Here is a 12,472-nt window from a genome sequence, read left to right as displayed (position 1 = left end):
CTTCTGTGGCTGGAGGTACATCTGGTCCTGATTGCCATTTCTTTATTGTTGGTCTCAGCATTCTGGTAGACAGAAACCATGACAGAGTGCTGCTGCTATCGATTAATTTTTTGTAATCGAGTAATCGATTATTCCATCGATCAGTCGAGTAACCGGAGAAGTCGTCCTTTTTCTTTATTAAAGAGCGATAGAGAGAAAATACGACGGGTCTCTTTAAACAAACACGTCATTTGTTCTTCTTTCTAGAAAAAAATGTAAATTTTTATTGCTGAAACAAGAAGAACTGTGAAAGCTGAATCCAGTGAGTGCATTTAATTGCAATATTACATCAAAATGCAAATGCAGTGGCCACATAGAGTAGGTTATGGGAAACTATTAGTTTAATGAAACTCATAAATATTCTCACTCGCGTATTTATTTATGAAATCTGTGTTTTTATCGCTCCACTACCTGCGCTACACGCCCACTGCGGAGGGACTTTTTGCACGGTGTATATATATACAAATATACAAAATCTATTTCAAATGACTTTCAAAACTGTAACCGTGCTGTACGGTGGTGGATTTATTTTTATTTATATTTTTTTTGTTTGAAATGATTGCAAACTGACGTTTTCTATGGCCTTTCTCCTTGCCCCTTTCTCCATGTTTTTTTATTTTGCAGCATCTTCCACATTCAGCTGTCCAGAGCACTCTGGAGTTTTAGCGGGTGGTGCGTCAGTAATAATGGTCCGTGGGGTAACGCAGTGCTCCGTGAGCAGTTAAAATGGACTAAACGAAGCATCGAGGCAAAATGACGTGCCTTGACGAATTTCTGTCATCGAATTACCCGAGTTACTCGAGGAATCGTTACCGCCCTCCAGTGTTCCCAAGCTATAACAACTAATAGTAAACGCCATTCTTCTGGGAAGATGTTTCACCAGATTTGAGATTTGTGCTCATTCAGCAAGCTGTCCAGTAGGGTTGAACTCTGACCCATTCAAACCATATCTTAATGAAGCTGTCTTTGTGCATCATCATCATGCTGGAACAGATTTGGGTCTCTCAGTTCAAATGGAAAGGGAAACTTTCATGTTACCGCATACAAATACATTCCATCCAATCGTGTTTCCAGCTTTGCGGGAGTCACAGCACATGACCTGGAATGTTGGGTGTCCCCATATTGTGTATGCACCACTAACCAAAACACGTAACGGATATGTGTTAATTACGTGGAAGCTGTGTTTACAAGCTTTCTGATTTGGTCGAAAGTGTGGACATGATTTGATTTGGCAAAACAATTTAAATTGCAAGCTGTGCAAACGATGTGTAATGGCAACGTGCAAAAAAACAAAAACAGAAGCGATCCTTGTTCTCGTTTAAGAACTAGCCGCCCCAGTGAACAGGGAGGGTATTTAAAAAAAGGCAAAGCTTTTGCTCCATCAAAAGCGACAGCCAACATTGCTGTCCTTAAACCATGCATTTTGTTTGCATTCGTGCAAGTTTTCTGGAAGCTTTGGGGGAAAAAATCCCAAATCCTGCAATACCGTCAGACTTCTTTCTACAGCGTGGGTACAAGCTGTGTTAGTTCTGTTCGTTCGAGGATTTGTAGCAGCACGCCGAGTTTAAATTTAATTACAGCGAGAATCTCGAGTCATGCCAGGACAATGACCCCAAGTTCCCTCTTTTTTCTTTTTTTTCTTTTTGTTTTCATGGACAATGTGTGCACTGGCGGGAAAAAAAAACTTTGACGGGCCAAAAAGAATTCATTATGACCGTAATATTCTTTATGATCTCTTTATTTGAGGTTGAGAATATTTATGTGGAAGGCATTTGGAGTTCAAAACTGTCGGGCATATTCCTCGAGACCTCAGGCTCACGGATATTAAGCAAAAAATCCATTTCTTGGAAAGAGCTGTGCTGTACAATTTATGAGGTGGACCTGCATGCAGTTCCTGCAGCTCTCCAATCAGGCAATCATCTGGCAGCAGCACGATGCATAGAATCATGCAGACACACGATAAGAGCTTTAGATCATTTGCAAGTCAGACGACAGAACGAATAAAATGCAGTGATCTTGGCGAACGTAAGCGACGCCTGACTGGTTCGAGTGTTTCGGAACTTGCTGATCTCTGTAGGTCTGTAGGTATTGCACAGAATCATGGACCATCAGTGGGTTCATGTGGGGTTCCAGAGGGGAAACTGAAGGCTATGATAACTCATATAAGCATATAGCATTTCAGACCCTAATGAAATGAACAGTGAGCGTAACAGTATTTTCATTCATGGTGCCTCCAGGGAGCCTGGAAAAACTATATCTACTATATTTACAGTCATTATCAAATCACTCTCTGGGATTCAGGGTGCATTGGAAAAGAACGAGAAAATGTCAAAATATAGGAGCGGCAAAGTTTGCGCCGAGCTTCAGCCGTAATCTCGGTTTAAAATAAGAGCCGTGATCCCGTAATTATATGTGCGACTCTTTTCATACCAGTTACCCCCTGGGTCCAGCATACTAGTACCTGTCAGCCATTGGCTTCTTAATTAGCGGTTTGTGATCTACATCAACATGAAGAGGCCCCATCTCTAAAACCTTACTTATAATTAAAGCATCTCTCCAATGAAAGTAATGGGTCTCTCCTGCTTGTCATATCGCCCATTGCGACTGCGCTATTATTATCGCATTTCCCTCTTTAGTCGGGGAACAAGATCGCGAAGGCGCAAAGCCGCTACTTAATGCAGTTTGACTGCTTCCTTTCAACGTGATGTGCATTTCAGTCTGCCTTTCTTCTCCACGTTCGGCTCTTCCCCGACTGTTTGCCGTGTCCTAGTGTGCAGGTTAGTGAGTGGAAAAGGGGGAGTGTGATGGACTGGAGTAATTGAAAGCACAAACCTTCCAGCATCACAGCACATTTTCAGTCCATCGCTGGAACAAAACATAGATTTATCATGTGTAATAAAAAAGAATCTCCAGTGTGCTGAACAGTTCCCTGGTTTTTGGTACCTGAAATGCTTAATTACTAGACTGAACGATGAACGTAATGTGCAAAGGAAGTCGAGCTAGTTTAGCACACTAATGCAGAGGAGAAATTTATATCATTATTATTATTATTATTTTCTATGTTTCGGATATCGGATTCAAACTGAAATTATTCGCAATTTTTTTTGTCATTATTTGTTCCACATGATGCAATATGACCAACATGAACTAATGCTCTTGTGGGTGAATGAGCAAAAAAAAAAAAAAACCTTTAGCTTTGAGGGGACTAAGGATCAGGTTTGAAAGGGGATTTGAAGCAAAGACAGGTGTCCAAACACTTTTGGCTCTAAAAAAAAAAAAAAAAAAAAGGTTGAATGAATCCACCTCGTTCATGGCTTCTTGTGTGTGTGTGTGTGTGTGTGTGTGTGTGTGTGTGTGTGTGTGTGTGTGTGTGTGTGGCAGCAGGAGACTGGGCTATGATTAAATATACACACAAAACTTTGTTTAGCCAAAGTCAATATGGAGTAGAGAATAAGGTTGCGAGCCTGGCAACTATGAATAAACAAAGATTAGCACAGCCATGAAATCTGCTTATCTCATGCTAGTGATTTGCCGCTCCTGCATTTGCGCTGACGTCAGGCGGGAGCCAGCAGTGCAGTTATCTGAATGCATTTCTTGCACCCGAGCCAAAGGAATGAGAACGGCGAATTTTCAAAAAAACTTTTACCGTGGAATGGGGAAGATCTCCTACTCTCGCTGGTTTCTCCCCTGAATCTCATTACTCAGAAGTGAGGAAATAAAAGGAGTGTATTGTTTCAGAGAACAGTCCCAGAAAAAGAATGCCACACTTTTTTTTTTTTTATGACAGGAAGCAAGAGTGGTAGTGTGTGTTGTGCAGCAGACGAGGGTGCCACAGCGCTGAGTTGAGCCCTCAGGAAGTATCGCAGGAAAGAGGCAGGCTGGTCATGTCGCCCTCTGTCCTCAATTGCTTCTGTTGTTTTACAGCCCTCACCGTCAGTACAGCTTGCTCTTAGAGCTGGGAAAGGAAATGGCCAGGCTGTTAAACAAGCCATATATGTTGGTGGTGTAAGTCAGGGTCATCCTTCCTGCTGGTGGGGAAGATAGCTTGGATAAACCCTGCTGCACACAGGGGTGGGTGATGTGCTCATATTTCGGTTAACTCTTGACTGTTGTCCGTGGGCACGCGTTCGGTCGGGTTCTGAAAACCTCGTTCAGGATGACCTGATTTCGGTAAGAAGTTTGTTTTTGTTTCTTCTCGTGACTCGAGACTTGTGCGCGCGCTGAAATCCTGCCAGCGTGTGGATTAGCTGTTACTGAAATGCCTGTTGACATCAGATGGGAGCTTACAGACCTGCTAAAACCCTGTAAGATCCTCGTTCTGTACGAGTACGGAGATACGAAACCGACCGCTGAAAGCTGGGATTCCGGCTAAAATCCTCCTCCAGGCTGATTCATTGTCAACAAACAGCAAGGCAGAAACATTCCGTGTAATTAAAAGAAAACAGTGGAGATGCTTACGAGTTAAAGCAGAAGGTTTATTGCACGATGAATCAATTCAATTAGTCCCACAGACTCGGGGTCAGAAAGTAAGGTAAGAAAAAAAAATAAAAGGTCAGATGTAGCGGTAGAAAAAAGCTTGCATCCCATTCCAGATTTTGGAGCGTGCCTGTGAGGATTTCTACTCATTCAGCCACAAGAGCTTTAGTGAGGTCAGGTGCTGATGTTCAGCAAGAAGGTCTGGGGTGCAGACGGTATACAATTCATCCAGCATAAAGGTGTGTAGTGGGGTTGGGTTTCTGTGAAGGACACTCAAGTTTTTTCTTTTTTTCTTTTTCACTCTTCAACCTTAAATTAATCGTTGCTTTATGGAGATTGTATTGCGCACAAGAGCTCCCGGCCGGCATGCTGAAACGTGTCCCCTCGCTCCAGTGAAGGGAAATTGTAATGCTACAGCACGCAAATACATTCAATGCAATTTTGTGCTTTCAACATTGTGGCAGTTCGGCGAAGCGCGACATAAGGTGTCCACATACTTTTGGCCATACCGCAATAAGTCCCGCCAGCCAAAAGTGTTGCACATATATATATATATATATATATATATATATATATATATAAAAAAACCCTACAGAATAGAGAGAGAGACTACACTGTGTAAAAATGTCAGCGATTCAGGTTTAACATCAGATCAACGACTTCCATAAAGCGTGGCATAATTATGCCTTACTGGTGTAATATGATTAGAAGCCGGAATGAGTCTGAACACGCCAAAAATAGTGCTTTCATTACTCGAAGTGCGTGAGGCCCCCAATCCTGGTTTGGATTTTGGGGTATGACTACGCTGTAGAATTTTCCACTGATTGAGTCCGACACCAACCTTTTAATCAGGCGGAAAAAAATAACGAAAAACGTGTGTGTATAACACACGAGAGAGTGTGTGTGTCTGTGTGTGTGTGTGTGTGTGCGATGGGAGGCTCCACCCTCTCTATTGCAGTAATCCAATGACCTGTAGAGGCTGCCAGAATAAAGGGTTTATGTAAAAGAGCAGAAGGAATGGAGAGTCTAGGAAGGTACAATCTTGACGTCAGAGAGAGAAAGAGAGAGAGACCCACATGTAAGGGATTCTTGCCTAATCGAGAGGAATGTGCAGGCTTATTGTACAAATGGTTCAGGGCGACCGACGTTCCAAGCACGTCTCCGTGTCGTCGGCAAGCTTCAGGAAAGGAGATTGTGGCTTTAAGAGAAGGAACCCATGCCCCAATATCTTTCCCTGTAAATGACTAATTTTGCAGGATCGTTTAAACGACTAGTTTATTTCAGTGGCAGCTAGAAGAACAGGACAGGACATGCCAGTGTATGAAAACTTTCAGCAACCGGGTAGTGAGATTATATTTTTAGGTCCGGGTGTTTTATCACAGCAGCTGTTTGTTTATTTATTTATTTGAAAAAACATACATTTCTGCCATGTATAGTTACGTTTCATCTTATGGAATGTCCAACAAACAAAGAAACAAGTTCCTTCCTGCTATCAGTTACATTCTAACAGCAACAGCCATTTCTTCACTCGTCTCTCTTCTTTCTGTTTCTTGAAGAGCTGGTCACAAGCCCAGTCATCTCTTCTGAGGAACTTTGTCGCAGAAAACTGCATATTACAGCCGCTAGCAGCGGAGACTCCTTTCATCAGTAAAACAATAAACTTCTTAAAAACTTATTTTTCTCCTGCATCCCTCTCACATACCTACAGATCATTTCCCTTTGCAGGTAATCCTGTTATGAAGCACACGACTTCAATCTCAGCATCAATAATAAATGCGCTTTCTGTCCACCAGTTCATATATTCCCTCGTTCAATAATAATCATTACTTTTCCAGCTCCGCGATGTCAGAAAGCCTAATGGTCCCTAGCACTCGTTTTATCACTTTTGTGTTACTCTAGGTAGAGGAGCGTAAGTCAGATTCAAACGAACACCCTCAGAGCATCAGCTCCGTGCTGCGCCTGATTGAAATTACCAGTTGGAGAATGTTAATAGATTTTAAAGAGTTCGAGAAGCAGAACTGGGCCACTAGCTGTGTTTCAGAATTCATTTTCGGAGTGTCAGAGTTTAGTGTAAATGGGAATCGTCCTACCAAAAGAAAATTGTGTTCATTATTTTATTTTATATCTTTATTTATATATATATATATATATATATATATATATATATATATATATATATATATATATATATATATACAGTGAGGAAAATAAGTATTTGAACACTCTGCTATTTTGCAAGTTCTCCCACTTAAAAATCATGGAGGGGTCTGAAATTGTCATCGTAGGTGCATGTCCACTGTGAGAGACATAATCTAAAAAAAAAAATCCAGAAATCACAATATATGATTTTTTAACTATTTATTTGTATGATACAGCTGCGAATAAGTATTTGAACACCTGAGAAAGTCAAAGTTAATATTTGGTACAGTAGCCTTTGTTTGCAATTACAGAGGTCAAACGTTTCCTGTAGTTTTTCACCAGGTTTGCACACACTGCAGGAGGGATTTTGGCCCACTTCTCCACACAGATCGCTGAGTAACACGGAGTTTGAGCTCCCCAAAATCTCGCAATACATGGCCCCGGTCATCCTCTCCTTAATACAGTGCAGTCGCCCTGTCCCATGTGCAGAAAAACACCCCCAAAGCATGATGCTACCACCCCCATGCTTCACAGTAAGGATGGTATTCTTGGGATGGTACTCATCATTCTTCTTCCTCCAAACATGTTTAGTGGAATTATGACCCAAAAGTTCTATTTTGGTCTCATCTGACCACATGACTTTCTCCCATGACTCCTCTGGATCATCCAAATGGTCATTGGCAAACTTAAGACGTGCCTGGACATGTGCTGGTTTAAGCAGGGGAACCTTCCGTGCCATGCATGATTTCAAACCATGACGTCTTAGTGTATTACCAACAGTAACCTTGGAAACGGTGGTCCCAGCTCTTTTTAGGTCATTGACTAGCTCCTCCCATGTAGTTCTGGGCTGATTTCTCACCTTCCTTAGGATCATTGAGACCCCACGAGGTGAGATCTTGCATGGAGCCCCAGTCTGAGGGAAATTGACAGTCATGTTTAGCTTCTTCTTCTTCCATTTTCTAATGATTGCTCCAACAGTGGACCTTTTTTCACCAAGCTGCTTGGCAATTTCCCCGTAGCCCTTTCCAGCCTTGTGGAGGTGTACAATTTTGTCTCTAGTGTCTTTGGACAGCTCTTTGGTCTTGGCCATGTTAGTAGTTGGATTCTTACTGATTGTATGGGGTGGACAGGTGTCTTTATGCAGCTAACGACCTCAAACAGATGCATCTAATTTAGGATAATAAATGTAGTGGAGGTGGACATTTTAAAGGCAGACTAACAGGTCTTTGAGGGTCAGAATTCTAGCTGATAGACAGGTGTTCAAATACTTATTTGCAGCTGTATCATACAAATAAATAGTTTAAAAATCATATATTGTCATTTCTGGATTTTTTTTTAGATTATGTCTCTCACAGTGGACATGAACCTACGATGACAATTATAGACCCCTCCATGATTTCTCTCTCTCTCTCTCTCTCTCTCTCTCTCTCTCTCTCTCTCTCTCTCTCTCTCTCTCTCTCTCTCTCTCTCTCTCTTCTCTCTCTCTCTCTCTCTCTCTCGAGACAGAGAGAGAGAAATCATGGAGGGGTCTATAATCTTTGGTGTACTTTTTTTTTTTTAACAATGCTTAAAAAAACCCTTTTAATATTACTTACTAGTATAAACAAAACTCACATTTTGTATAATAAAAAATAAATGAGTGCATGTGGGACCGTGATCCATCGCACCCCTTGGAATTTCACAAAATAAATAAATAAATCACACCACATCACATTCAAAATTAACAAATGTTCCTAATGAAAAAGGCCATGTGATATATACAGTGTATGTATATATATATATATATCTACAATATCCTACAATATGACATATTTTCAGTTCACTTTTTTGTTATGTATATAATTCCACGTGTTAATTCATAGTTTTGATGCCTTCAGTGTGACTCTACAATTTTCATAGTCATGAAAATAAAGAAAACTCTTTGAATGAGCAGGTGTGTCAAGTCAAGTCAAGTCAAGTCAAGTTTATTTGTATAGCGCTTTTCACAACAGACATTGTCTCAAAGCAGCTTTACAGAAAACAACAGTGAAGGTGAATGGTGTGCGTTTGTCCCTGATGAGCAAGCCGTGGCGACAGTGGCAAGGAAAAACTCCCTTAGATGATATGAGGAAGAAACCTTGAGAGGAACCAGACTCAAAGGGGAACCCATCCTCATATGGGTGACATCAAAAGTTTGGTCATAAATTTTTCAACAATACAGAACAATTTGTGATCATCATAGATCCAGCATCAGCTTCTCCATGCCAGGGCCTTTAAACACTCGGCATCTACTTCTCCATGATCATCCATAGGTCCATAATCTTCACGAGGTGGGACGTGACTGGAGCTGGCCAAACCTCAGGATGCCTCGGGATGGGGAGAGAAAGAGAAGCAGTGGAGAGGAATTAGCGTAGCTGCTGTTCATGATATTAACAGCACAAGTTGATAATGTGCATGTGATCAGATGTTCTGGAGCACAAGGTTGTGATGTGATGTGTGTGATGTGTGTTATGTGTAGGCTTTGCTAAAAAGATATGTTTTTAATCTGCACTTAAACTGGGAGAGTGTATCTGAACCCCGAACACTGTCAGGAAGACTATTCCAGAGTTTAGGAGCTAAATGTGAAAATGCTCTACCGCCTTTAGTGGACTTTGCTATTCTAGGAATGTGTCCAAACTTTTGGTCTGTACTGTATATATAATATATATAAACTTTTGGTCTGTACTGTATATATAATATATATAAACTTTTGGTCTGTACTGTATATATAATATATATAAACTTTTGGTCTGTACTGTATATATAATATATATAAACTTTTGGTCTGTACTGTATATATAATATATATAAACTTTTGGTCTGTACTGTATATATAATATATATAAACTTTTGGTCTGTACTGTATATATAATATATATAAACTTTTGGTCTGTACTGTACATGTATAGATATATATAGATATATATAGATATATGCGTATAGATAGATAGATATGTAGATATAATGCCCACGCTGTCAGGATAAACCCTCCAATCAGTGAATCTTCAACTTGGCCACACTCCAGGATACACCCTTCATACATGGCTTTTTAAAATACCCTGAGCTGGTTTAGCTTGCTACATTGATTAGCTGTTTAGTATGATTTGTTGGCAGCGACAGACATCTCCAGCTCTGCGCTTGCTACATACTAATTCATAGTTGCTGTAATGCTAATGCGTCCATCCCCTCATTCATTTAGACAAGAGACACGTTCCGTTCCATTTCAAAGCCGAGCTAACACGTGCGTCCAGATGTGTCGCGTGCTAGCTCAGGGCTGTGCTAAGCTGTCACTCTGCCGGCTATAATGAGACCGGACAGCTTGTTTGTGTGCTTTTCTAAGATGTTACTTGGTGTGAATTTCCCAGAGGACTTGGGGATTTGAGTTCTCAAAGAAGTCGGCCAAGTGGGTAGCCTGAGACCAGGCTTTCGGACCCCCACTCTCTTTTTCAAATCCAAGTCTGTGCACATACGCACACTTGTAGAGCTGTGGTGTGCCAGTGCTCCCTAGAATTCTGTTGATGCTCTCATCCTATAATTAAAGCTGCTGTGCCCAGGACATTAAGCAATTAGTAGAGCGCAGGTTGTTTGCCCACACGTTCTACTGACATCATCTGGAGCAATGGGGCTTTTCATTGTGGCACATATCATTTGTTATCTGAATGCGCATTACACCATTTCGCTTACATTAGGAGCTTTCCAGGCTTCTATCGATTGCTAAGATCTAATGGGTTTCATCGCTCATCAGCAGGGGCAGGGCACTGGTAATTAGGGACTGCAAGGTTGCGAGTTCAGATCCCTGCATCGCTATAAAGATCACAAAATCGCTCCGTTTATGCGTTTTCGATTCCATTTGTGTTTTGGTTCCCCTTCTTTCCGCTAGTTCTGTCCCCCGTTCCATGACATGCAAGAGAGAGGGCTGGGAGATGCTTCCTTTGAAACAAATGAAGCCACATCTGATGACCAGTGGATGGAGCTTCTGCTAAGATGATAGTGTCTGGATGGCACGAGGCTAATTGAGTTAAACCAGTACCAGATTGAGAAGAGATTTCTCAATATGCTCGAATCTTTTCCCTCCCGTCTGTAAAGTTTCAGAAGTTCCATCACATCGGACAAAGGAGGACTCGTTTCAGAATGAGCAAAGCGTCAACATCAACCGCGTTTATTCCTCCGAGCGCCTTTGCCCGATGTGGCGATGACTAAAACGCCTTGGCCTCGTTAATATGCTGCGCCCGAATGTTCCTCAGCAAACAACTTCCTCTCCATTCAAAAAGCCTGTGAATGAATCTGCGGTGAATCAGAGCCGAAGCGCGCACTCGCCGAGAGCTTCATAGGTGGCGGCTGTTTTTCTGAAAGCCGAACGGCGCGCGAGAGGAAGCGACTCTGACTCATCCATCCTGTTTGTCACCGCACTGAAATCATGACACCGCTTGCCTACTCTCTCACAGATGTGCGTTTATGCCCCCACGCCGTCTTAATTACCCAGTAAACCCCTCCCCCAACCGTGTGAGTGAAACGCATGGATTTGCTTCCAGTGGCGCTGAATTTCTGGTCTGCTGATGCTTCGTGGTCTGATGACGTGCCCACACATCCTGTAATAGTCCAAAGTAAAAGCTTTTTCTTTTTGAATAGGTGGAATGTTATTTAACACACGGCACAAGCGTTTGGCGGTATAATGAAGTATCCTACAACGGCAACAAGGAACCAAATTTGCTGATCGATGTAAAGTTCCTTCTGCGGGTTTCTGCTCGGTAACCAGGCAGCAACTGCTTGATCAACCACTCGATAAAGATCTTGTATCTGTAAGCTTGATCTTCAGGATTCGACCAGTGTTTCGAATGCTGCTTTGCGGATACATACGAGAGCTGCGAGTCACACCAAGTCACCAATAATATCAATTTCATGATATATTATCAAACCCTCTGTTCGTTTAGTCCCAATGGGGTATAGGGCATTTAGCTGGGCTGCTCCTTATCCTTTATCTCGAAATCTGTTCCTCAACTTATACGAGAACGTGACCGTTTGACCACTTTTTAAATTTGATCATCACTCCATTGGACGGTGTTCTTGGGTGTCTTCCAATGCACCTTTAAACCAAATGTGGTGGTGGTGTTTATTATTTTTATATTCTCCATCCTTGCTGTTTTGAATGAGCAGGTGATTTGAATATTGCACGTCAGTTCGTGCAATTTGTCTTGCTGATAGTTTTTCTTCCTGTGGGTACATTTCTGAGAAGAAACAGGTGACCCATTTCTTGCTTGAGCTCAAGAGGTACGGTAAAGGACCCGAGTCATCAAAGGCAGTTCAAGGTCTTCTGTGGAAGCTCTTTGAAGTAAGGTTTTGAGGCATGCCTTTTTTTTTTTTTTCTTGTTTATTCTTTAAAGGGAGCTTGATTTCCTGATTTCTGATGACATGCCATGCTGACTCAGATCTCCGGCGAGATGACGAGAGTGTAGCTGAGAGTGTCATTGATGGTGCACCGTGATAGCTGGTTCGGGTAGGGTCCCTCCTGCTGGATGGATGGAACCGATTTTGTTCAGCTGTTAAAAGCTCCTTTCGAAGGTGACTAAGCAAAAAGCCTCTGTGGACAGAGCAGCTGCAGGGGTAGAGGGGTTTCTTTTGCACTGTTGCAATGCCAGGAGGCTATGTCATCACTCTCTCTCCTCAAGGGGACTTCGCGAACAAAACAAGCCAGTCCCTCAGGATGTACAGCTGCAGCTCCGCCTCTTTGAGAAGGCGGAACAGGGCGCTATCCAGTCGGCGGCACATGTGGCTCCGGAGGTGCCGAGGCAGTGTTTACGTC

General features: G+C 42.1%; 1 protein-coding gene across 5 annotated transcripts in view; it reads left to right on the top strand.

Moving 5' to 3' along the window:
- The window catches only part of hdac4 (histone deacetylase 4), a 164,794-nt gene that overhangs the window by 38,901 nt on the left and 113,421 nt on the right, over positions 1 to 12,472 (top strand). The window contains exon 1 of one of the 5 annotated variants that reach the window (XM_083537494.1): positions 3,875 to 4,209. The exons of the other annotated variants lie outside the window; for them this stretch is intronic. The gene's annotated coding sequence lies outside the window, so the exon portion shown is untranslated. Of the gene's footprint in view, positions 1 to 3,874; positions 4,210 to 12,472 lie in introns of those variants that run through there. 5 annotated transcript variants of the gene reach the window in all.

Source organism: Silurus aristotelis, assembly GCF_946808225.1.
Source record: "Silurus aristotelis genome assembly, chromosome: 3".
Lineage (NCBI taxonomy): Eukaryota > Metazoa > Chordata > Actinopteri > Siluriformes > Siluridae > Silurus > Silurus aristotelis.
Note: the sequence above shows the minus strand (reverse complement) of the source record. Positions and strands in the feature narration are given on the sequence as shown.